Source organism: Antennarius striatus, chromosome 1, assembly GCF_040054535.1.
Source record: "Antennarius striatus isolate MH-2024 chromosome 1, ASM4005453v1, whole genome shotgun sequence".
In the NCBI taxonomy this organism is placed as follows: Eukaryota; Metazoa; Chordata; class Actinopteri; order Lophiiformes; family Antennariidae; genus Antennarius; species Antennarius striatus.
The window spans coordinates 12702616-12726503 of NC_090776.1; the positions used below are offsets into that span (position 1 = coordinate 12702616).

The 23888-nt window shown below is 43.3% G+C and overlaps 1 long non-coding RNA gene across 7 annotated transcripts; it reads right to left on the reverse strand.

The window, feature by feature from the left end:
• Positions 1 to 13083: 13083 nt before the first annotated feature.
• Positions 13084 to 19731, reverse strand: LOC137610965 (uncharacterized). 7 transcript variants are annotated; one of them, XR_011038587.1, is made up of 6 exons: positions 19589 to 19731; positions 19369 to 19475; positions 15528 to 15573; positions 14350 to 14595; positions 14108 to 14231; positions 13084 to 13499 (listed from the first exon to the last, which is right to left on the reverse strand). It is a non-coding gene; the product is annotated as an uncharacterized lncRNA (long non-coding RNA). The 7 variants fall into 7 exon arrangements; XR_011038592.1 differs by having other exon boundaries at positions 19420 to 19475; positions 19568 to 19731; XR_011038583.1 differs by having other exon boundaries at positions 19568 to 19731.
• Between the last annotated feature and the right edge of the window lie 4157 nt (positions 19732 to 23888).

Sequence of the window (23888 nt, forward strand, 5' to 3'; positions counted from 1 at the left end):
CCTTCCTTCCTTCCTTCCTTCCTTCCTTCCTTCCTTCCTTCCTTCCTTCCTTCCTTCCTTCCTTCCTTTTAAAAATAAAGTAAAATAAAATATATCTATCTACTGTGTCTGTCTGTCTGTCTGTCTGTCTGTCTGTCTGTCTGTCTGTCTGTCTGTCTGTCTGCCTGCCTGCCTGCCTGCCTGCCAATGCACATTGGGATGGGACCACCCACAAGAGGGGCAGATGAAATGAATTTGATTTGACATTGGAATTCCTTTGGACTCTGAGCGCTTTACAATATATCACGACAGTCAATGTAATCTAAAACAAGAAACATCCTTTTGGGTTTGAGCTAAGTATCAGAATAATTTCTCTGTCGATTAATGTAATATTTACGTCACATTTACACAGAACACAGAATATCAACATCAGTTTGTCATTCCATAGAATTTTTTCGATCGTATTCACACAGCACAAACTAATCAGCAGTTGTCGGAACAGTTGCGAGAGAGGCTTTCTTAATATTATCATCTAAAATAGGATGATTTTGTTTGATGTGTGCAAATGAGTCAGCGTGGCTCATGAAGGTAGAATCTGTGGGCTGGTGGGTGTTTCACTACTTGTAGCAGATGTTAGCATAAAATGTGTCTGCAGATGTTTTGAAAATCCTTCAAAGAGGTTGGTCCATTAGATGTTTTTATTGGCACTTAATAAAACCAAATGTGTCTTTAATGTTGTATTGTCAGTTCAGTTAGACTCACACAAACTGCCTGAACCAAAATGTCCATTTTTGACTCCTGAAATGGAATTTTTAGACTCGGCGTAGTTTGCTCTCATGCTTTTTATTTATTTATTTATTTTTTATTATTTTAAACTATAAATGAATGTATAAAAATAAGAAATGGAGAAAATATTCATTCATTCATTCATCTTCTTATCCACTTCTTCTGCTTTTGCAGATCTCGTTGCTGGAGCCTCTCCTCGTGGACTTACAAGCGTGATGCCAGTGCAATATGTAGTAATATATCGTAATGGAAAAGACATGTACTTTGAAAAGAAATATTTCATTGTTTACTGATAATGTTATCAGTACCAGAGATTTTTTTTCTGTTTCTCAAGGTCTTTTTTCTCAAGGTCTTCTGTTTTTTTGTTCATGAGTTTTACACTCATCTGGGTGCATGTCTTCTTCTGTCATTTCTTTTCTACTCTGTTTATCTGAGCTGCACCCGGTGCAATTGCACGAGCTCGAGGCATGCATATTTTCTTTGTACATGAATGGCGATTAGCGCAGCTCTGTCAATCACTGTAATTTACATTAAATTTGAAATTAATTTCACACTTTTTTCTCTCTGTAATTATGTCAACAGCTGCTGTGAAACCAACCTGCACACATGAATTTTAATAGGTGTTTCTTTTAAATCCCTCTGAACTTTGGAGAGGAAAACACAACATTATGGCAATATTTCTGTTCCAAAGCTAGCAAGGATTGGTAGAGAGGGAAGAAGAAAATGATCATTAAGTATCCTCTGCTTCTGTTTCACCAAACAACAGAGCTGTCCTGCCGTCCATCTGTTCATCCATCTGTCTGTCAGCTGAATAGCAGCAAGTTTTTTGCCTGCCTTTTTAATATAAGGCTAAATTTAACCTGAAAACAAGGTCTTAGGGTTTGGTTTGAGTCGAATTATCATGTCATAATGTGAAAGTGTTGTTTTTGTTGGGGCACATTCAAGGAAATTGTTGCATAGCCTGTAATTTCATTCTGCAAAGAGAACCCCGCATGGCTGAAAGAACATAGAGAGGCGAAATAGGGATGGTCTTTTCACAGAACATGCAAAGAACATATGACCATCAAGTGAAGACAGCGAAATGTAGCGTTAGCGTGTGCTCACCAACTGACAAGCATACTGGACCCACTAATGGAACACATTGCACCTGAAGGATTTAGAGGACCTGATCTGCAGGTTTGAGGACCAACTAAAAACTGGAAAAGATCAAGATTAAGGAGCTGAACTGAATACCAGCGGGTTCTTGGTGTCTAAAGTGAGCCCCTTCAAATATCGAGGCATCTACATCCCTTCCGCTGCAGTCCTACAGAATATTTGCACCAAGATAAGGCCTGGAGAATCATTCCTTACAGCTCTATCAGTCTTATCTTCTCTCTGCATTGTAGAATGTTCCTATTTTACTGAAACTTTTCAATTTTCATAAGAACTGGCAGTATTAAATCTTAGCTTAATACTACTTTATAGAATTACATGAGATAAATGAGGACGATTGAAACACAGCATTCAGGAGTTCCTCGATTTACTCTGCTGCATGCATCTGCATCTCTTTTTACCTCCATATCACTATAGTAATATAAGATCTCCCCCTCCTCATGACCCTGTGTGTTAACAAACCTGGTCCCGTCCTACAAACATTAGATTATTTACCAGGGATTGTAATGAACCTCTCAAGTTATTATGCATGCTTTACTGTGTCTGTACTGCATGTGACTCAGAGAGGGAAGGAAACAGAATGACAGTGGGAAAAAAATTGAGAGAGGAGATCAAGGGTCATTGCCGAAGCCGTTGAGCTCTCATCTACACACAGCAGGGTCCTACAACCAGCAAGCGCCGCAATTAAATTGCTTCTTAGGATGGACATAAAGGGAGCGAGACCACAGCCCTTCTCTCAGACAAGATTATTGGAGCCAAATAGGGGTCCAAAGCCTTTAGCAAATTCAAAGACAAAACTAAAACGTTGAACAGAAAACTAAGGCGCTGATCTCTAAGGCGACAAAACAATTACACATTTTTATTGATTTATAGAAATTTAGTTTTCAACTGCTTCAGATCCTTTTTTCCTCGACTGAATTTTCTTCATCTTCTTCTTTTCCTTTTGGCATTTCCCTTCAGGGGTCGCCACAGCGAATCAGTTTCCTCCATCTAACCCTATCTTCTGCATCCTCTTCTCTCACACCAACTACCTTCATGTCCTCTTTCACTACATCCATAAACCTCCTCTTTGGTCTTCCTCTAGGCCTCCTGTCTGGCAGTTCAAAACTCAGGATCCTTCTACCAATATATTCATTATCTCTCCTCTGGACATGTCCAAACCATCTCAGTCTGGCCTCTCTGACTTTATCTCCAAAACCTCTAACATGTGCTGTCCCTCTGATGTACTCATTCCTGATCCTATCCTTCCTGGTCACTCCCAGAGAGAACCTCAGCATCTTCATCTCTGCTACCTCCAGCTCTGTCTCCTGTCTTTTCCTCAGTGACACTGTCTCTAGACCAAACAACATCGCTGGTCTCACCACAGTTTTGTACACCTTTCCTTTCATTTTAGCTGATACTCTTCTATCACACATCACTCCTGACACTTTTCTCCACCCGTTCCATCCTGCCTGTACACGCTTCTTCACCTCTTTTCCACACTCTCCATTGCTCTGGACTGTTGACCCTAAGTACTTAAAATCTCCCACCTTCTTGATCTCTTCTCCCTGTAACCTCACTCTTCCACTTGGGTCCCTCTCATTCACACACATGTACTCTGTCTTACTGTGGCTAACCTTCATTCCTCTCCTTTCCAAGAAAAACCTCCACCTCTCTAGCTTCTCCTCCACCTGTTCCCTGCTCTCACTGCAGATCACAATGTCATCTGCAATCATAGTCCATGGAGATTCCTGTCTAACCTCGTCTGTCAGCCTGTCCATCACCATAGCGAACAAGAAGGGGCTCAGAACTGATCCCTGATGCAGTCCCCCCTCCACTTGAACTCCTCTGTCACACCTACAGCACACCTCACCACTGTCTTACAGTCCTCATACATGTCCTGCACTGCTCTAACATACTTCTCTGCCACTCCAGACTTCCTCATACAATACCACAGTTCATCTCTGGGCACCCTGTCATAAGCTTTCTCCAGATCTACAAAAACACAATGCAACTCCATCTGGCCTTCTCTGTACTACTCTATCAACATCCTCAAAGCAAATACTGCATCTGTAATACACTTTTTTGGCATGAAACCATACTGCTGCTCACAAATGCTCACTTCTGCCCTTAGTCCAGCTTCAACTACTCTTTCCCATAACTTCATTGTATGGCTCATCAGCTTTATTCCTCTGTAGTTGCCACAACTCTGCACATCTCCCATGTTCTTAATAAATGGGCATCAGCACACTTCTCCATTCCTCAGGCATCTTCTCACTATCTAAGATCCTGTTGAACAACCCAGTCAGAAACTCTACTGCCACCTCTCCAAAACACTTACAAACCTCTGCAGGTATATCATCAGGACCGAGTGCCTTTCCACTCTTCATCCTCTTCAATGTCCTCCTCACTTCATCCTGACTAATCGTTGCCACTTCTTGGTCCACAGCAGTCACCTCTTCTAGTCTTTGTTATCTCTTTTTTACTCAAACTCAATAAGTAGAAAATTTTACATAATGTCTCTCGCAAAATATAATTACTTGTGTTGGTTTCAGAGCTGCAGTTGGACAGAGATAGTTTGGGATTAACGCAGACTAAAGGCCCATTCGTGCCCTACATTGGGGATGGAAACAGAGACAAATGTCTTTGTCCTCAGACATGTTTTCAAAGGTCTTAAGGACCCGGATGAGACGGATAAACCGGTGCAACACTTTTGGAAGTAGCTGAGGGCGGTGTTGCTTTGATTCTATAAGGTATAAAATTTCAAGCTTCCACTCTTGTCGCTTTTTATGCAGATGACTCTTTGCTGTTACCGCAACTCCTGGTAAGGGATTTGTAACTTATACACTGAACTAATAGGCACAGCAGAGGCAGAACAAGCCCGACTTGAACTGAGTCTTTGTTTCACACAAAAACTCACATCAACTGCTTTTGTGTGGCTGCAGAGGCAGAGAGATATTGATGTCTAGTCGCACAATGAAACAAGCATGTCATCATTTCCATAACAGCTCCTCTTGAAAACTCAATACAACCAATTGGATCAAAGATCTATTGATTGGTGTACGAAAATGAGGCGCCAGCAGTGGATTGTGTGCAGAGAAGGGAGGGGGGTATGGCATAAGAGCAAAGATCAGGTTATAATTACTTCGACCTCCACCCTCCCGCTTGCTTCTTCATGATTACGCTGGCCTCAAAAGGTTCTCTGCGCCTCTCGCTGATTTCTTACTCTATTGCTCGAATCAGATAAAGACACAGACCCGCATGTGCACACGCACACGTACACACGCCGCCCTCTTCATGTCTCTCAAAATTAGTCACACTTACTTTCACAGAAATAAAGCACCAAGAACAATAGCCCTGCTCCCCATTGTACAAAGTAATTAGATTACTGAATAGATCACAGAGATCACAGAGTCAACGATAAAGATCTAAAATAGAGACTATCTGCCTCAGATCAAAATAACACAGCCTTTCATGTTGCTCTGACATGTTTCTATTCAGTACATCAGTCATCATCTGCGTTACCCTCTATTTAAGGGTAAAAAGCTTTTTTTTTGCACCTGATATAAAATCCACAAGAGGCAATCCAGGGTGTTCTCTGTGTTGTCTCTCCTTCCTCATTTATTAATATTAATCTTCTTCTTCTCTTTTCGGGTTTTTCCTTCAGGGGTTGCTACAGCGAATTAGTTGCCTCCATCTAACCCTGTCGTCTGCATCCTCTTCTCTCACACCAACTACCTTCATGTCCTCTTTCACTACATCCATAAACCTCCTCTTTGGTCTTCCTCTAGGCCTCCTGCCTGGCAGTTCAAAACTCAGCATCCTTCTACCAATATATTCACTATCTCTCCTCTGGACATGTCCAAACCATCTCAGTCTGGCCTCTCTGACTTTATCTCCAAAACCTCTAACATGTGCTGTCCCTCTGATGTACTCATTCCTGATCCTATCCTTCCTGGTCACTCCCAAAGAGAACCTCAGCATCTTCATCTCTGCTACCTCCAGCTCTGTCTCCTGTCTTTTTCTCAGTGACACTGTCTCTAGACTAAACAACATCGCTGGTCTCACCACAGTTTTGTACACCTTTCCTTTCATTCCTTTCATTTTAACTCTTCTATCACACATCACACCTGACATTTTTCTCCACTCGTTCCACCCTGCCTGTACACACTTCTTCATCTCTTTTCCACACTCTTGATTTCTCTGGACTGTTGACCCTAAGTACTTAAAATCCCCCACCTTCTTGATTTCTTCTTCCTGTAACCTCACTCTTCCACTTGGAGTCCCTCTCATTCACACACATATACTCTGTCTTACTGCGGCAAACTTTCATTCCTATCCCTTCAAGGACAAACATCCACCTTTCTAGCTTCTCCTCCACCTGTTCCCTGCTCTCACTCCAAATCACAATGTCATCTGCAAACATTATAGCCCATGGAGATTCCTGTCTAACCTCGTCTGTCAGCCTGTCCATCACCATAGCGAACAATAAGGGGCTCAGAGCTGATCCCTGATGCAGTCCCACCTCCACCTTGAACTCCTCTGTCACACCTACAGCACCTACTTTTCTGCCACACTTCTCCTCCATTCTTCAGGCGTCTTCTCACTATGTAAGATCGTGTTCAACAACCCAGCCAGAAACTCTACTGCCACCTCTCCTAGACACTTCCATACCTCCACAGGTATATCATCAGGACCGACTGCCTTTCCACTCTTCATCCTCTTCAATGCCCTCCTCACTTCATCCTGACTAATCTTTGCTACTTCCTGGTCTACAACAGCCACCTCTTCTAGTTCTCTCTCATTTTCCATGTTCATCAACTCTTTGAAGTACTCTTTCCATCTTCCCATCACACCACTGACACCTGTCAATAGACTTCCATCCCTATCCTTAATCACCCTAACCTGCTGCACTTTCTTCCCATCTCTGTCTCTCTGTCTTGCCAACCTGTATAGATTAGTCTCTTCCTCCTTACTGTCCAGCCTAGCATACAAGTCATTATAAGCCCCTTGTTTACCCTTTGCTACCTCTACTTTCACCTTAGCTGCATCTCTCTGTACTCCTGTCTACTCTCCTCAGTCCTCTCAGTGTCTCACTTCTTCTTAGCTAACCTCTTTCTCTGTATACACTCCTGTACCCCTCTCTTGGGTCTGGCCTAGGCATGGCGAGTGGGCTTGTGCGTTCCAGTGACCCCTGGAGGGTAATACCGTCGGGAGCTTGCTCCTGGTTGGGTCACCCATGGCGGGCCAGTCTCCAGGGTAGGTTCCAGAAAAACAAAGACCCCAGCGTTTCGGCACTCTGTGAGGTGGCAACCCCACCAGCCGACTATCCTGCGGAGGGCTGACAACCCACTCAGGAGAAACCCTTTGTTACGAAACTGACCAGAAAAAGAAGCCGGACTGACCAACACGATAACGGACCCCAGCCAGCCCCCGACCAACGAATACAGATCAACCTTCATCGTAGGACCTGTGTCGCCCCATGGAACGTCTGGGCACTCCTTCGCCCCGGAGCTGCCACTATGCTGTCCTGAGAGCTCAACCTCTATAACATCACCCTGGCAGGGCTCTGTGAAGTACGATGGCAAGGCAATGGCAAAACAACAGTAGGCGACCACTGCTACATCTGGAGTGGCCCCGAGAAACGGACAGGCCTCTATGGCGTGTTGCCTATGCTCCCACCGATGTCACTGATGAGGATGTGAAGGATGCCTTCTTTGACCAACTCCGTCAGGCTGTTGGCCAAGCCTCACCACACGACATCACCATTATTCTCATTGACTCCAATTCCACTCTCTCCAACAGTGATCGGTCAACACTCTCACCTGTCGGCACAACTTTTGCTGACAGGCTTGCAAACGACAACAGTCACCGCCTTCTCCTTCTGTGCCACCACAACAACCTCTGCTTTGCTGACACCTGGTTTCCCTGGAAACAAATCCATCACTGGATATGGTACAGCCCAGATGGCACAACCAGGAAAGCGTTGGAACACATCCTCATCTCCCAACTCTGGAAGTCGTTTGTAACCAACTGCCGTGTGGTGTGTACAGAGGAGCAGAGCTTGGCAACACTGACCACTGCCTGCTGGTGGCCCAGCTTAAGTTAAAGCTGCAAGCCAACCAGCACACCGAGACTCAACCTCGCCTAGACTCCTCCCTAATCAGTGATCCAAACATTGCCGTTTCTCCATCCGCCAAACCTTCGATGCCCTAACCACTGACAAAGTGACGGACTGGCAGACCCTCAAGGATAGTGTCATCCAGTCAGCTCATAACGTCCTTGGATGCTCTCGATCCTCCCCCAAAAACCTTGGATATCGGAGAAGACACTCCACATCATCGATCAGCGGCACCAAGCCAGGCTCCAAGGCGACCTGACTGAATACCGGCGACTGAACCACCAGCGCAACGTGGCCATAGCTGAGGACAGAGAGAAGTTCTGGCAAGCACAAGCTGAACACCTCAAAGGAGAGTTCTGTTGGGTCTCTCTGTCGGTTAAAGCACTTTGAAATGTCTGCTGATGTGATTAAGGGCTATACAAATAGAGGTTTGTTGATCGGCACGGTGGCGCAATGGGTAGCGCTGCCGCGCACAACAAGGCGCTTCCGGCTTTGCGTCCCGCTCTGTGTGGAGTCTGCATTACTTGTTCTTCCTGTGTCTGTGTGGGTTTTCGCCGGGTTTTCCGGCTTCCTCCCACCTACAAAAACATGCGCTTCAGGCTAATTGGCCGGTTTCAAAATTGTCAGTAGGGGTATGTGTGTGTGTGTGTGTGTGTGTGTGTGTGTGTGTGTGTGTGTGTGTGTGTGTGTGTGTGTGTGTGTGTGTCGAAAACTCCGTCGCACTTTGAGTTTCACCAGCCTCACGCCCTAAGCCAGTTCAGATAGGCTCCAGCTCATTGAAGTGGTAGACAATGAATGGATGAATGATTGAATGAATGAATGATTGACTATCACCATACCTCCAAAAAAGATGCAAAAATTGGAGAACAAGTGACAATGTGTGCTTTCTTGGATAAGAAAACAATCACAAGTTAATGAGGGGAAAGAGACCGATATTATTGACATATTACTAAAATTTGTGTGGAGAAACCTCTGTCAGGTTGGTTCATTGTTCACAGGAGAATGTATGAATTAAAGACAAAGAAAACTATTGAGTGAAAAGCAAAAGTGAAAAAAAACTGTACTACGTCTTTCTTTATTTCTAAAACTGTTTTTAAATGATTACAAGGCTTTAACATTTTGATAAAACTAATATATACATTTACTGGGGTTTTTTTCTTTTTACTTAAACACTTATGATGTTAATAATAAAAACATTAAAGTTAACTCTTTGTTTAGTTTTTATATTGTACTGTTCGCAGAATTCAATCCTTGCGTACACTTCTATTGTAGATTTTGTTATTACTTTTATTATTATTATTATTATTATTATTATTATTATATTAATAATAATAATCATAATAATAGTAATAATAATAATAATAATAATAATAATGATGATAATAATGATAATAATAATAATAATAAAATAGACAGGATTAACAGCGGAAATACAGCCAAGCAGGATCACGACTAGTTTTCTTATAATGTATGAATTATTTTCCCAACTTTTTACAGTGTTATGCTCCGATTGCTCATTTTATCCAGCCAGCAGTCAAACAATAAAAAACTATATACAATTTATTTTAACAAAAACAAGAAAGGAAAACTGAAAAGTTAATGATCAAGGAGTTGATTAAACATCAACTGGAATACTTTGTATTTTTGCCTTTGACATTGTTCAAAACACTTTATAGTTTTGAGATCATCACAGAATTTTCTGTTACTAAATGATTTTGTCAGTAAAATGCTTCCTTTAGAGCTGGAAGACATTTTGACAAATACAACTAAAGCTTCCCACATTCTGGTTCCTCATGTGAGGATTTGTGTGATTGCTGTGTTCACAGATAATAACTATAATCTGTAGGTGCTGCCATGGTTTGATTACTGAGTAAGGAGGTTGACTGGACGAAGCTCAGGTGAAAACATCGATTTCTCATTAATGAAACAGAACCAGCTAAATTTTTATTTTTGGTTCCTGATCAGGATGCATCACAGAAGTCGCCATTTGGAGGGACCCTGGTCACGTTATAGTCGACCAAGATATATAACATTTATGCACTTCTTTTACCACAATGGCAGCCATCTTTCATTTACACAGCCTCTGCTTGAAAAGCATTCTGGGATTTTGCATGATTAGCTGGAAAAATAAATGGCACATTCTGAATCTGGAAAAAGTGAACAAATCAGACCGAGATATTCAGACAGGAAGTCCTTTGTTACTTTTCACACTTTTCACCATTACCTGTCCATGTGTGCATGTGCGTGTGTGTCGTGTGCGTGTGCGTGTGCGTGTGTGTGTGTGTGTGCTTTATTATGGTCTCTTGATGCTCAGCACGACGATGGATCCAAAAAGAGGCGGCTCATCTTTACAGGCAATTAAACTTAGTTCCAGCCTGTGCCCATGTGCCCACTGCCCCCTGCTAGACACACACACACAAACACACACACACACACACACACACACACACACACACACACACACACACACACACAGACACACACACACACACACACACACACACACACACACACACACACACACACACACACACACACACACACACACACACACACACACACAGAGGTTGTAACCAGGAAAGTGAAGCTCAAACACTGCTCCACCTCACAGGGGAGGCTGGTGACCTTTACCACAGCCAGTCCCTCTCCTCCTGTCGCTTTACTGCTCCTCCCGTCGCTCCCTCCTCCTTTCTTACGTTTTCCTCCATCACTGTTCTCATCCACAAAACCTTATCACACTTCCTCATCCCTCGCTCTCCTCTGAGAGCGCCGCTCCTCCTTCTGTTCCAGCAATTCCTCCCCTTCCCTTTCACATCTCTTTCATACCTTGAACCTTTTTGACAACGAATTTTCATCCGTCCTTCTGTCATGTGTCACAGTGGCCACGCCCCATGTTGTAAAGCGTAAACAACAACAACAACAACTGCAGCAACAAAACAGTAAAGAAAAGAACCAATATTGTGTAAAATAAATTTTGAAAATGAACACTAGAAATCTAAGCGTAGGAAAGTGGAGTGTTTCCACGATTTGAGTGTGAAGATTATATTTTCACCTCTCAACTTGCTGCAAACACCTTCATCATCCTCATTACTGTCTGAAATCTGGGCGTGCAGGTGCCACAAAAGAAGCACCTTCAATCAACAGGAGATGGATGAGTGTGCACTTTTACAGTAATTGAATTTGGATAAAAATAATGCGATGCGTGCTCAACGACATTGTGTGGGCAAAAAACACACAATTATTGCACTTCTGATTAATACTAAAATCCTGGGTAAAAAAATATGCCATTATTCATGACTATTCTATATTTTTAATTCTTTTATTAGGCTTAGTTATAATACAATTCTATATAATAATAATAGAATAGAATAGAATAGAATAGAATAGAATAGAATAGAATAGAATAGAATAGAATAGAATAGAATAGAATAGAATAGAATAGAATAGAAAGCCTTTATTGTCATACACACTGATCACCTGTTTCAGGACAATTGCCACTGAGGCTACTGGACCAACAGTCCAAACTGAAGGCTTAAAATAAGATGTACTTTATTTATCCCAAACCGGGAAATTCAATCCTAACCGGCACTCATAGTTTGAGTCCTACTTAGAATCCTAGGAAGAACACAGTCCTCCTTTAAGTTTGCTCTTCTCTTTCATCCTGCTCCTTAAGGATATGTAATGTACCTACTCCTGGAAAGAAGGGAACCCAGTAAAGGAGTGAGAGAGAAAAGGCAATAAGAGAAATGAGAAAAAAAGAGAGGATGACAAGGACTCAGACAGAAAGGGAGAGCAAGGGACAGGGTGCACAGAGGAGGAAATGGGAGGGAGGAAGGAGGAGGAGTTGATAGTTTGAGGGGTTGAGCACCACCTGGTATTCCTTTACAACCGAGGAAAATGCCTAGAGAAATGATAATAAAAAAGAGAGAAGTCGCAGAGCCTTCTGTTGCTGACAGGAGATGTGTGTGTGTGCCCTGCAAGAGGTGTGTGTGTGTGTGTGTGTGTGTGTGTGTGTGTGTGTGTGTGTGTGTGTGTGTGTGTGTTCGTGTGCGCGCCAGTGTGTGTGATGAATAATTCATGGATGTTCATTAAGGAGGGAATGTGTGAGTGAGTGATTGAGTGTGTGTGTGTGTGTGTGTGTGTGTGTGTGTGTGTGTGTGTGTGTGTGTGTGTGTGTGTGTGTGTGTGTGTGTGTGTGTGTGTGTGTGTGTGTGTGTACGTGTGTGTGTATGTGTGTGCGTGTGTGTGTGTGTGTGTGCCTCCTTCATTGCTCTGTGCCACGTTGCCTGCCTTGTGGCTGCCATCTGGCTTCACGCCATCAGAGTGCCACCCTCCAAAGCTCTCGCTCTTGCAAACATGGCAGGAAAGGGGGGGGGGGGCTGCATAGGGTGGGAAGAGATTGGGGGTGTCGGAGGGGCAACATACATTATATGGAAGGGAGGGATGGGAGGGACAGACCCTCAAGTTAACTTCTCCATTTCACTGATAGCATGTGACGTCCACAGTCTGGTAAAGAGAGACGTGCAGCTGGATGTGAAGCGTGATGACAGCCCGTCACACGTGATGCAAAGTGATGCACTGACACGCCGGCTAGCAGCAGAGAGCCTGTCCACTCTTCCTCTCCTCCTCTGCCTCACTTCATTTTAATATCACCCCTCTGTGGTGCGTGTGTCCCACTGTCAAACACACACACACACACACACACACACACACACACATATGTGCACACAGATCTAGCACTAAGCTAACAAGTGAGTAGCTGATTGGTTCTCTAGGTAAAGGTGTTCTTGTGAAGAAATGTGATCTGATTTTCTATGAGGCCTTTTAATACACAAGAATGATGTTTGTTTGTGTTCCTGTTTCCATGTCAACAAGGGCTCATGTGCTGCATCTATTATTTTGCTTCATTTCTGGAGTAGATCTCAAATATTTTTGGATATTTTTACACCAAGCTTTTTAAAAACTAAAAACAAACACAGAAGAAGCACCCTGTGTTGTCTAAGAACTTTAATCATTTATATTTTTACACTCATCCTGTCAGTCTGTCTCAGATCAGTGGTATAACTTAAAAACTGTTGAAACTCATCAAATACTGAATGAGTGACTTTTGATGTATGAGCAATTTTAAGCATTTTATTTCTCATTTTCCAAATTAACTTGTTGTCTCATATGCAATTTCCAGATGCAACTTAAAAAACGTATTGTACGGGAGATCCTGAATATTTCATGCTATTCCTTGAAAGCTTTGGTCATGGTTGTTGTTCCTAATAATAGCTTTCTATTTACTATATGAATTCTTAACTTTCCAGCATAATGGGAAAAACACATTTATTAGAAGAAGACAAACAGGCAAAATCCAGGAAACGGGCAAAATTGAACACAAGTCTAAGAATCCTGATGAGTCGATGACAATCTTGCAGCAAACTGACGTCCGAGCAGAGCTTAAGTAGGTGGAGACGGATTGGAGAAGGGAATCAGGCGGCTGCAGAAACACAGGTGACAGGAATGAGTGGATTGGGTGGAAATTCGGGATACAGACGACAGGAGGGGAAACTGGGACCATGAGAGTCTTACTATTAAGTTCCTAGTCCTGGTCCTGGTCCTACACTCCCTGTCACACAACTATTGCTTAGCATAAGTGTAACTATAATATCTATAACAACTCCAGCAATTTGTCTTGTGTAAAAAGTCAGATTATCTGTTGCCGTGACCTTTAACTGATAGAAACGATGACATTAGAATTATGGGGTAAGGATGCAGTAACACGATGCGGCCATTAGCTCTCATACACACATACACATACATAGCGCCCATACACAAACACACAGACGCACACACACACACACACACACACACACATGCACACACACAGCGAGTTGCCATGAAGGATAATGGAGTATCTGTGAGTATGTACTGTATGTGATCTGTGCATAATCAGCACAAGCCAAGCAGCTACGGCTGTTATGGTAATAGAGTGTTTTAAATTGAGACGGCAGGTGTGTGCGTATGTGTTTGTGCCTGTGTGTGTGAGTGTGTGTGTCCATCTGGAGGGGTCCTTGGGGTCACAGTAATCTGGCATAGCAATCTCACACTGTAATCATCTCAGCGCTCAGCAGGTGGTCCGGCAGAAGGCAGGAGCAAAAAAGTTTCTGCACAATTTCCCTCAGCCATCTAAGGCCATTTGGCCGTATAGAACAGGATTCACCATGTTTGTCTAAGGAGAGATGAAATTCAGCATCTTAAACGGGTTAAGAGAAGAAGTGGGTGGGGGGAGGGAGGAGGGGGAATCTTGCATATCTAAAAATAGACGAGCAATTTTCATATCACATTACTGTCTGCACAGTGAGATGGACGTGTTGACAGTGCGATCCCCAGCTTTGTTGACACATTCCCCCTCGGCTGGTCTACATGTGGGAGGTGCTGACGGTGGGACAGCTCAGCTCGCTTGCGAAAAACGGCGGGATGCACGTGTAGGCAGGGGACGACGGCATCGTTACCGCTCCAGTGTCATTGCCCCAGCAGAAAGAAACATATTTCCTGATAGGTGTTTACCTCTGGGACAAAAGCGCCGTATTCTCCTGTAATTGAAGGTGACAGATAACAGAGCAGCGAGAGTAATGATATATATTCTTCCCAGGATTCCTTGTTTCTTTTCTGTTTAGCAGTGGATGGTCTTAGCTCAACAGCGTAGCTATTTCAGGAGATCTGGGTCTTATCATGCCACCACACATGGGGGGTAATGAACTTGTCCTCTCTTGGTACATTATATACATGTCTGTGTATGTGTGTGTGTGTGTGTGTGTGTGTGTGTGTGTGTGTGTGTGTGTGTGTGTGTGTGTGTGTGTGTGTGTGTGTGTGTGTGTGTGTGTGTGTGTGTGAGCAGAGGCCACATTGGTGCTCTATTTTAACTCAAGAGGACAACCAGCGTTGTTACATAGTGATGAAGGGCGCTCGGTTATCTCCGCTTGGCGCCTTTATCGCATCAACACATGTGACACCTTTCAATAACTCACAGTCTCCACCTGTCTCTCCTGCACTCTCTTAAAACAGGGGCCATAGAGATAAAGAGTGTGTTTGCGTGTGTGTGTGTGTGTGTGTGTGTGTGTGTGTGTGTGTGTGTGTGTGTGTGTGTGTGCATGTGTTTGCGTGTACATACAGGTGTACAATTGTAGACCATTGCACACCTGAAAGTAGAAGAGGAGTGGAGAGAGCAAAGTAAAAGGCAGAGCAAAGTCTTTAAGCATGTAGCAGGGACATGGCAGAAGAACAAAGTATGTTAACCGTCAACTAGAATTTGGTGTTCCAAAAGTACTTTAAATATCCGTTTATGTCTTCTGGGGTTGAGTCATTCGATCTACATCGTGTCACTCAGAAGGCATCTAGCAGCACCTGCTTTTGAACACACCTGGTCAACCTAACATCACATCGGTTTCTTGTTAGCATGGTTCCTTTACACTGCAACCTTAGTAGCACTATATAGCTTGTCTCCATAGTGACACCTCTAACTTACCATTTATAGTAGTGCTGATTCTCTCCGACCAACCAGACATGGTGATCTGAGTAAGAATAAAGTAACATAAGCTATTAAATCAAATTTCATTACAGGATGGATATATTTTCAACCTGTTTACTTTCAATTACTTGACTTTCCTTGGCCGTGCTGGCGCGTTTACACGCAGTGAAGATACATAATGCAGTAGAGGAAAAACAGCATGGGAGATGGGGCGCGAAGAGCGAGTGAAGGAGAGACAGAGTAATGTAAGAGCAGGAAGTTGGAGGACTATCAGGAGTGTGAATGGGCAGAATGTAGAGCAGAGAGCCAGGTCTGTTGGCCGGGGTCCATTGAGGATAGTGGGTGTCCCAGTGCCAGCTGGCAGCCTGTCTCTCCCATCTGTGGAGCCTTGGAGAGTGCGCAGTAATCTCGCGGAGATAGCGGCTCAACCCGGGCCAGATTTAAAGGGATATGGCCAGCTGGCCAGGCAGAGACAGGTCTGTACCAGGGAGGGAAAGGAAGGGCAGGAGAAGGCCACAAAAGAAGGGAAGGGATGAGTGAGCAAGCGAGCCGCAATGAGGCGGGTCGGGTGTAATGGCGAGGATGATGGGGGAGCCGAGGATCGGTGGTCAGGGAGGAATAACGAGCGCTGATAACGACAGTTATAGTCTTGCTGCCAGCAAGTAATGGGACAGGCTGGGATGTAATGTCCCTGCCCTTAACTGGGAAAACCACAATGGGTCTGTGTCTAACGATGGAGATGCTACTAACATAACCCATGTTATTCCTGGTTAATTATGTAAGGCCATATCTGCTCTGGTACGCTTCTCTTCGCTCTGTGACACAAAACTAATGAAGCTCATCGTAGAGAGAAAGAAAGAGAGAGAGAGAGAGAAAGAGAGCACGGTGCTCGCTCTACCAAAGGAAATAACACAAGCTGTAGGCCAAGTAGTTCTGCTTAGCTCTTGGTTTACTCATCTCTGTGATTGTTGCAGATGGTAATCAGAGCCCAGCTGGCCTGTCGGCTGCAGCTTAAGGCTTTCATTTCAAAATAATATCAGTTGTAGTAAGACGTTTAAGCCAGCGTCTGAGACTTTATTTTTAGTTGGAAAATTTCTGGGATTTTTCTAATCTTCATATCGGTTAGTTTGAAGAATTTCTAGGATCTATTTTATCCCACTTTCTTATTTGCTTTTTTTGAGTGATATTTTCTTATCTATGAATGAAGCAGTGCCGGAAACAATTTAAGAGGAGAAGGATTATTTGGTCACTAAATATTTACACCATTGATTTGAAAGAGTGATGTTTTTTTGTAGGTGAAAGTAAAAGGAGGCGTTGAGGTTCACAGCTGTTGTCTGTAGGAAAAATAACATCCCAATAGCACCTATCAGAGAACATCGTCAGACTTGCAAATCTTGACACGCTCGTATCTGAAAGATATCTGGTGAACAATATAATGGATACATGCATGCACAGGTGTGTTGAATGTACACACACACATGCGTGTGCGTACATGAACACACACACAGACACACACACACACGCCCGCGGCAAATTGCGGAAAAAACTAAGTGAAGCCATGCAAATCCCCAGATGTGCAGGACGACAGGGGGAAGTAGATGAGGAGGAGAGGATGGGGCTGGAGGAAGGGAGAGGGATGAGAGTCGGGGGGAGTGGAGTGCCCAGAAAGGGGGTGGGCAAGGAGGGGAAGGGGGGGGGCGGTGATGGGGAAGGCTGGGTCTTTACTACCATTTAAAAGGCACTGGGTGCTGTGTGCAGATTAATAAACAGGAGGTAATAGCAGAAGGACTCTATATATATTTTTTATCTTAAATGTTGCTTGTTTGTCGGGATGGATGAATATTGACTGTGAAATTGGGATCAGGGGCGACGCATGACAGTGCTCTGTCTTATCTCTGGGATGCAGGCAGGCCCGGGGCCGTTATCGCAGTGCCACAGCGGCGTGCCGGCACTCCAGCGCTCTCAAAGCCGCCACATTCCCTTTGTATCTGCTCAGAGAAGCCTGTTTACCTTTCACTGGCTTGATATTCCTATTAGAGCTGCTGACTATTTACTCACTGCCACCTCCTCCTCTCCCTCCACCAGGCGCTGTGCTGTCTCTCATCTCTTTCTCTTTCTGTTTCCCTCTCTCTATGCCTATCTGGCTCTTTTCTGCTGTTTGTTTCCTTACTGTAGAGCTTTTTGTGCTGCCTCCGCTTCTGACCTTCATCTTTACAGAAATACTGGACCCAGCTTTGCCTACCAAGAAGTAAATGGCTAAGAAATAGGGGCATACTTTTACATACAGATATTTCATACATAATAATGAAGTGGTTCGCTTCACACCACGGCGCAGTAGGAGGTTGTCCTCGCTGGAAAATGGACAACATTTATCATGTGTAAAGTCAAAATCTGGGTTGCAGTCGCCATCCTGACTCTGTCCTCTGCCTTTTTCCATAAGTTACGAATCTCACACAAGAACAAACTTGGTCTTGAATACCTAATATTTTATATATCTTTCATTTATAGACTAGATACTTCATTAAAAAGGGTAATCCTGTTGAGAAAATGAATCTGCATGTTCATTTTCTGCTAATTTTTCTCGATGAAAGAAAGGCCTTGCTTGAGGAGTGCAGTTACAGGCAAATGGGATTCTGATATTGATAAATGCACACATTTCTGTCCCTGATACTCGCCATGGGTTCAGGATTAGATAAATATAAGCACTGAAATGAAAATCAAGTCGGTGCCGTTGGAAAGACAGGTGAAATTTCTCGGCCCACAAATCTGGATTAACAGAACAAAACAAAATCTTTCTAAAGGACTGGAGAAGATGGGAACTTCTTTCAAAATGGAAAATAAACCCAAATCCAGAGTGGGACTCCAGAGTGATTTGAGAAGATGTCAGATTGTTCACTTAAAGGTGGAATTTCTCGGTAGTCATTAAGCGAATGTAAAAAAGGGTTTGCATAGTGTTTCCAAGACAACAGTGTAGCACTGAGCTGTGGTTGACGGTCATTTCCAGATCATTTCAGAGTTTCTTTGACTAGTTTTTGTTTTGGAAAATGTCACATATCTCAATTGTTGACATTTATTTTTAAGTCACAAGTAAACATCAGAGCCATTACACTCAGTTGAATTTTGCAGGAACAAGGGGGTTACGCCATCTGGGGGTTAAGATTCTAGAAATATTTTGTTAACCAAGAAATGTAGTTTTATTTCCATCTTCATCCATCTTGAATTTAATATTTTTGGATGAAACTCTTATTTTTGTTCTAGGAACTGGCCATTTATTGTAAATGTCTGCTGTACAGAGGACAGGAAGTCCTCTTTCAATAACTCTATAAGCAACATAAATTTTGACGTTTTTGAATCCATGCGTAAGGAGGAAGATGAAGAGGACATGCCGGTGCTGGAGACACATCGCAGGAGTCATACATAGTGCAAAGACGGTGAAATACACGCAAATGCAATGAGCAGAAATAACACCATCCTCCGTACTGTCAATGGTGACAGCTTAATTACACATATCTCTACAGTATTTATAAGGAAATTCAAAGGGAAGTGTTCCTGTTTTGAATCTGTAATAATGTCTGATATTGTATTTTTTTAAATAAAACAATTTTTCGACCGCTGTTAATAGTCAGGCAAAGATCTATACGTACAAATAGACTATTAATATATAGCACGTAACACATTACATCCTGAAGGCATTTTAGCAATCTAATGCAACGTCTGTGTATTGACAGCTTAAGGGATCATGTAATCAAAATCTTACGAGCACACATGCATCACACACACACATACGCACACGCACGCACTCATACACACACACATACACACACACACACACAAGTACCAGATGTGTTAAAAGCACAAAAGGTATGATCCCTCTTGGAGTTGCTCTCACCAGCCACCTTCCCGCTGCAGGCAGCTGTGTTCACCAGCTTCTAATTGCATCACAACCTGCAGGCAAACACAATTAGAACTGAAACAAAACTGGGTTTTGCAGACAATCAGTTGGTTGAAGCTTCCAGAAAATTAATTGGTACGCATACGACAGGAAATTCAGTTGCAACTTTTTTTTTCCGTGTCTGACGGCGTCCTCCTCTATGAAGGGCACTCAGATTCCACCAGCGATGACTGCTTCCTCTCTGACTGCAATCTTCATGGCAGTTTTTTTGTTTTTTGTTTTATCTCTCTCTTCCATGCGGGGCGCACCGAGGGGCTCCAGGCACGCTGTGCAGTACGCCATGCCACAAGGCAGGATAAGAAGCAAACAAACATACGGGCAGCACCCTGATCAGAACGTCTGCCAGGGTCCTGATAAGCCGCTGGGTAGAGGTGGAAGGAGTGAGTGGAGGTTGTGGAGATAGAGGACTGTTGACAATGGAGGGAGCTCTCCATCTCTGAGGGCTAATGGCCTTGAATATCACAACAAACCACAAGAAGGACTGTTTTATCTTGAAGGTCCTGAAAAGCGTGGACTGAAAATTGAGAATCTCCCATGCATGATCTCAGACGACAGAGTCTTTTTTGTTTGTAACGCAGAGGTGGAACTCCTGCCGCAAGGAGGATCTCCGTCAGAGCTCTGGAAACAAAACTTGTCTCCAGTCCTTCCACCATTGCTGATAGACCTCAACTAACTAAAACAGAAATGATGGCAAATCACATGCAACAGTTCCCTAAGGTTTATTAATTCGTCGGAGCGGACCGATCTGCCCGTAGGGGGCACAGCATCTGCGCCATCCGAGAGTTCAGGTAGCATGTAGATTGTTTGCACAATCTGTTTCCTTCTTTGGCGGACATGCAGGCTTCTCTACTACTTGGACGTCGGTGGCTGTGACGTCAGGGTGCTCTTCTTTGACTTTTCGACCGCCTTCAACACCATCCAGCCCCAGCTCCTGCAGGACAAACTGACCTCCAGAGCTGTGGACCCCTTACCTCGTGAGCTGGATTACGGACTACCTAATGGACAGACCCCAGTACGTGTGTATGGGGGACCGTTTGTCTTCTATGGTGACCAGCAGCACGGGGGCGCCACAGGGGACCATGCTCTCCCCCATTCTCTTCACCCTTTACACATCGGACTTCAAGCACAACTCGAATACATGCCACATACAGAAGTACTCCGATGACACTGCAATTGTGGCATGTATCTGGTAAGGTGATGAGGGGCAGTACAAAGCATTGGTGGCTGACTTCGTGGAGTGGTGCCACAGAGCCAGTTCCAGCTCAACGTCTCCAAGACGAAGGAGATGGTGCTGGATTTCCGGCGGGCACCTCCCTCTCCACAGCCAGTGATCATCGAGGGCAGTGAAGTGGAGGTGGTAGAAAACTGTAAGTACCTGGGACTGCAGCTAGACAGCAGACTGGACTGGTCACTCAACTCGGACTGTGTGTACAAGAAGGGGCAGAGCGGGATGTCACACAGCTCCTCCACAGAGAGGCTGAGGTCCTCCTTCGTGCCCCGTGCCATCAGGAGGTACAATGACTCTCTCAGGAGGAGCGGGGGGGAGGTGGCGAGGTCAGCACAGGGTTGAATGGATTTAATTTAATTTTATACTGTTTATATTTTAATTTTATACTGTTTATATTTTAGTTATAGTTTAGTATATAAGTCCTGTTAGTGCTGCATGTGTCTGTTAGTGTAGTGTATGTCTTGTGGTATGTCCTGTGATGTCAGTGTTTCTTTTTCTCCTGGTGTTTATCCAGTATTTATTCGTTATGTAATGCCTGAGCAGTGGATATGTACAATTTCCTCCAAGATTAATAAAGTATCTATCTATCTATCTATCTATCTATCTATCTATCTATCTATCTATCTATCTATCTATCTATCTATCTATCTATCTATCTATCTATCTATCTATCTATCTATCTATCTATCTATCTATCTATCTATCTATCTTCGTTGGCGGACACGCAGGCTGGATATTTTAAGGCGTTACGTCATTTCAGAAGGTTGTCTTTTTCCTTCAGTGTATTTGCACGGACTCGACCACAGATGTGCTTCAGTCACATCAACATGCATCATGTGTTTGGTTTGAATTCAGACCCTATTCTGATTCCTGCCATCCTCTTGCATCACCAGCTACCTGCTGACAGCTGATACCATTGGCCTGGTTTCACTTCTTTAACACTGACATATAAACACAGACTCCAACTCACCTTCTTTACTCCATTTCTTTCTACTTTTCGATGTAAAGTGAGTCATAATTGGGTTAATGTCAGCCATGTATCACCTTTGTCTCTGCGTAGCATCATTCTACCCCTGGGCTGATCAGACCTTGACAAAATAATTACGAAGCATGAGACGTAAATCAGCCTCAATCAAAAGCACTTTGGCGTCTGTTTTATTACAGTATGTGTTGCGTTGATCAAAGTCGATTTCAAAACTGAGTAAATGCACAATATTGATAACATTGGCTTGCCAGATTTAAATATATAAGCTAAACACAACCTCCATATGTTGATTATACGCTGAACATACATCGTTGTTTCACACGGATGTCTGCTCCACCTAGATCTTGTCGTCTTGCGTTCATCGCACAGGAAACATTTTGCAAGACGACTGACAGATTTTCCTGACTGTGTGAAACCAGATGAGACCAAATCAATTCAGTTCAGCTCATACTCTAGTGTGTACAGTACAGGCTGTAGGATATTACAGGATGTGTTTGTGTTTTATATTTGGGGCCTCCTTAACCCAGATGTATTTTCATTTAACTGTCTGAACATCTGCCTGCCTTTTGATGGTTGGTCAATCCATCTGTCTGTTGATTAGTACTCATCTGTCGATCCATCCATCTGCCAGCTTTTGGAGTCCATTTGTGGGGCACATGAGCAACACTTCTGTCCCTGTTCTACATGACAGTATAAAGATGAAAAGATCGAGATGGAAAGGACACGCCGTTGGTCAATAACGATCATTTCTCATTTAATCTGGATGCTTCAGCACTTCTGATGCTTTTATGATGCTTTTATGAGGTGACAGTCGCCTGCTTTAATGCCGAAAGTCTTGTAATTATTAGGTTTGATGTTAAAACGTTTTATTTCATGCCATTCGTTCCACATTTTTTACTTTACCGAACTATTGACTGCTTTGAAAATCCCCAAATGTATTTTATTTTCCTCTAAGGAACGTCGCTATGTAAAATGTGACCTCAGCCAGCTGGAATTGGATGGGTTTCCCTAAATCCCCAGGATTTTTTCTCGTTTTTCTTTTTTTTCCATTAAATATCTTGAAAGGTTGTCAAAGGATTTTGACGGACTTTTGTGAAGGCATGACGGTTGGACCAATGACAAAACCAAAATTCATATCTGACATCATGGGAGGTTTTGTTTTGTTGAACTACTGCAGATCACATGATAACAAATGCTGGGAGCAGGTTTCTGTGAATTTGTCAGTGTATCTTAACTTGCATGAGGCAGATTGTTGCTTTCATCACATAGTGTTGTGATACTGATACTTGAGATATGAACCCATGAGAATCACACATAAAGTGATCGAAGTGGTTCCCAACACCTCCACTGACAAGATAATCTGGCTTTTGCATCATACCAACTAAGATTCAACACAAGATTTCTCCTGGGTGGGATGAATGGAGGCAAAATTGACCCCATTCTCTTGCAGTGTGATCCCACCTTAAGTATGTGTCCCATGAAATGCCAGCACAATTTGTGCTTTTTAAACTGTTATTGATTCACTTCAGTTCCACGGTTGAAATGCTGAGCCGTAGCATCGGTGCCTATTGGGTTCACGGGAGGTCTGAGGATATAAAAACCTAAATGATATCTTAAGCTTATAAAACGTTTTCACCGGAGGTGGGTCTTATATAACTAAAAAATGCCGAAACTGAGATTCCTAAAAGAAACTATGGAATACTTTAAATACTGTTAAGTATCCGAACGCTTATCTGTATGTTATTTTGCTCAACCATGAGACTCTCAAGAAGCATAAACAAAGCATAGAAAGTATTCGCCAACACTATTTGACCAGGATCTGTTTACAGATCAGTGAGCCTTAATTGGTGCTGTCAGCCCATGCTCACTTCCAACCTATCCATTTCAATACTGAGACAATAACAGCATTATGGAGCTCAATAGTTCATATTCCTATGTGGCAATAATATCTAGATCCCTCCTCCTCTCAGTGCAAATCAATGCAGGGAGCTGGCCTTTGGTTTCATTTTTCATCTTTAATATTGATTGCTGTTCTGGTTTGGAGTGCACTGTCAGTCCAATTACCGAGAATTTAATTGATTTTTCTTCACGAGCTGGGTTAGATCGGATTGGTTTATGCAAAGCAGATCAAATACAAGTACTCCCTGGACTGCTTTCTATTTGTAAGAAGAAAAAAAACACAAGCAAATGCAG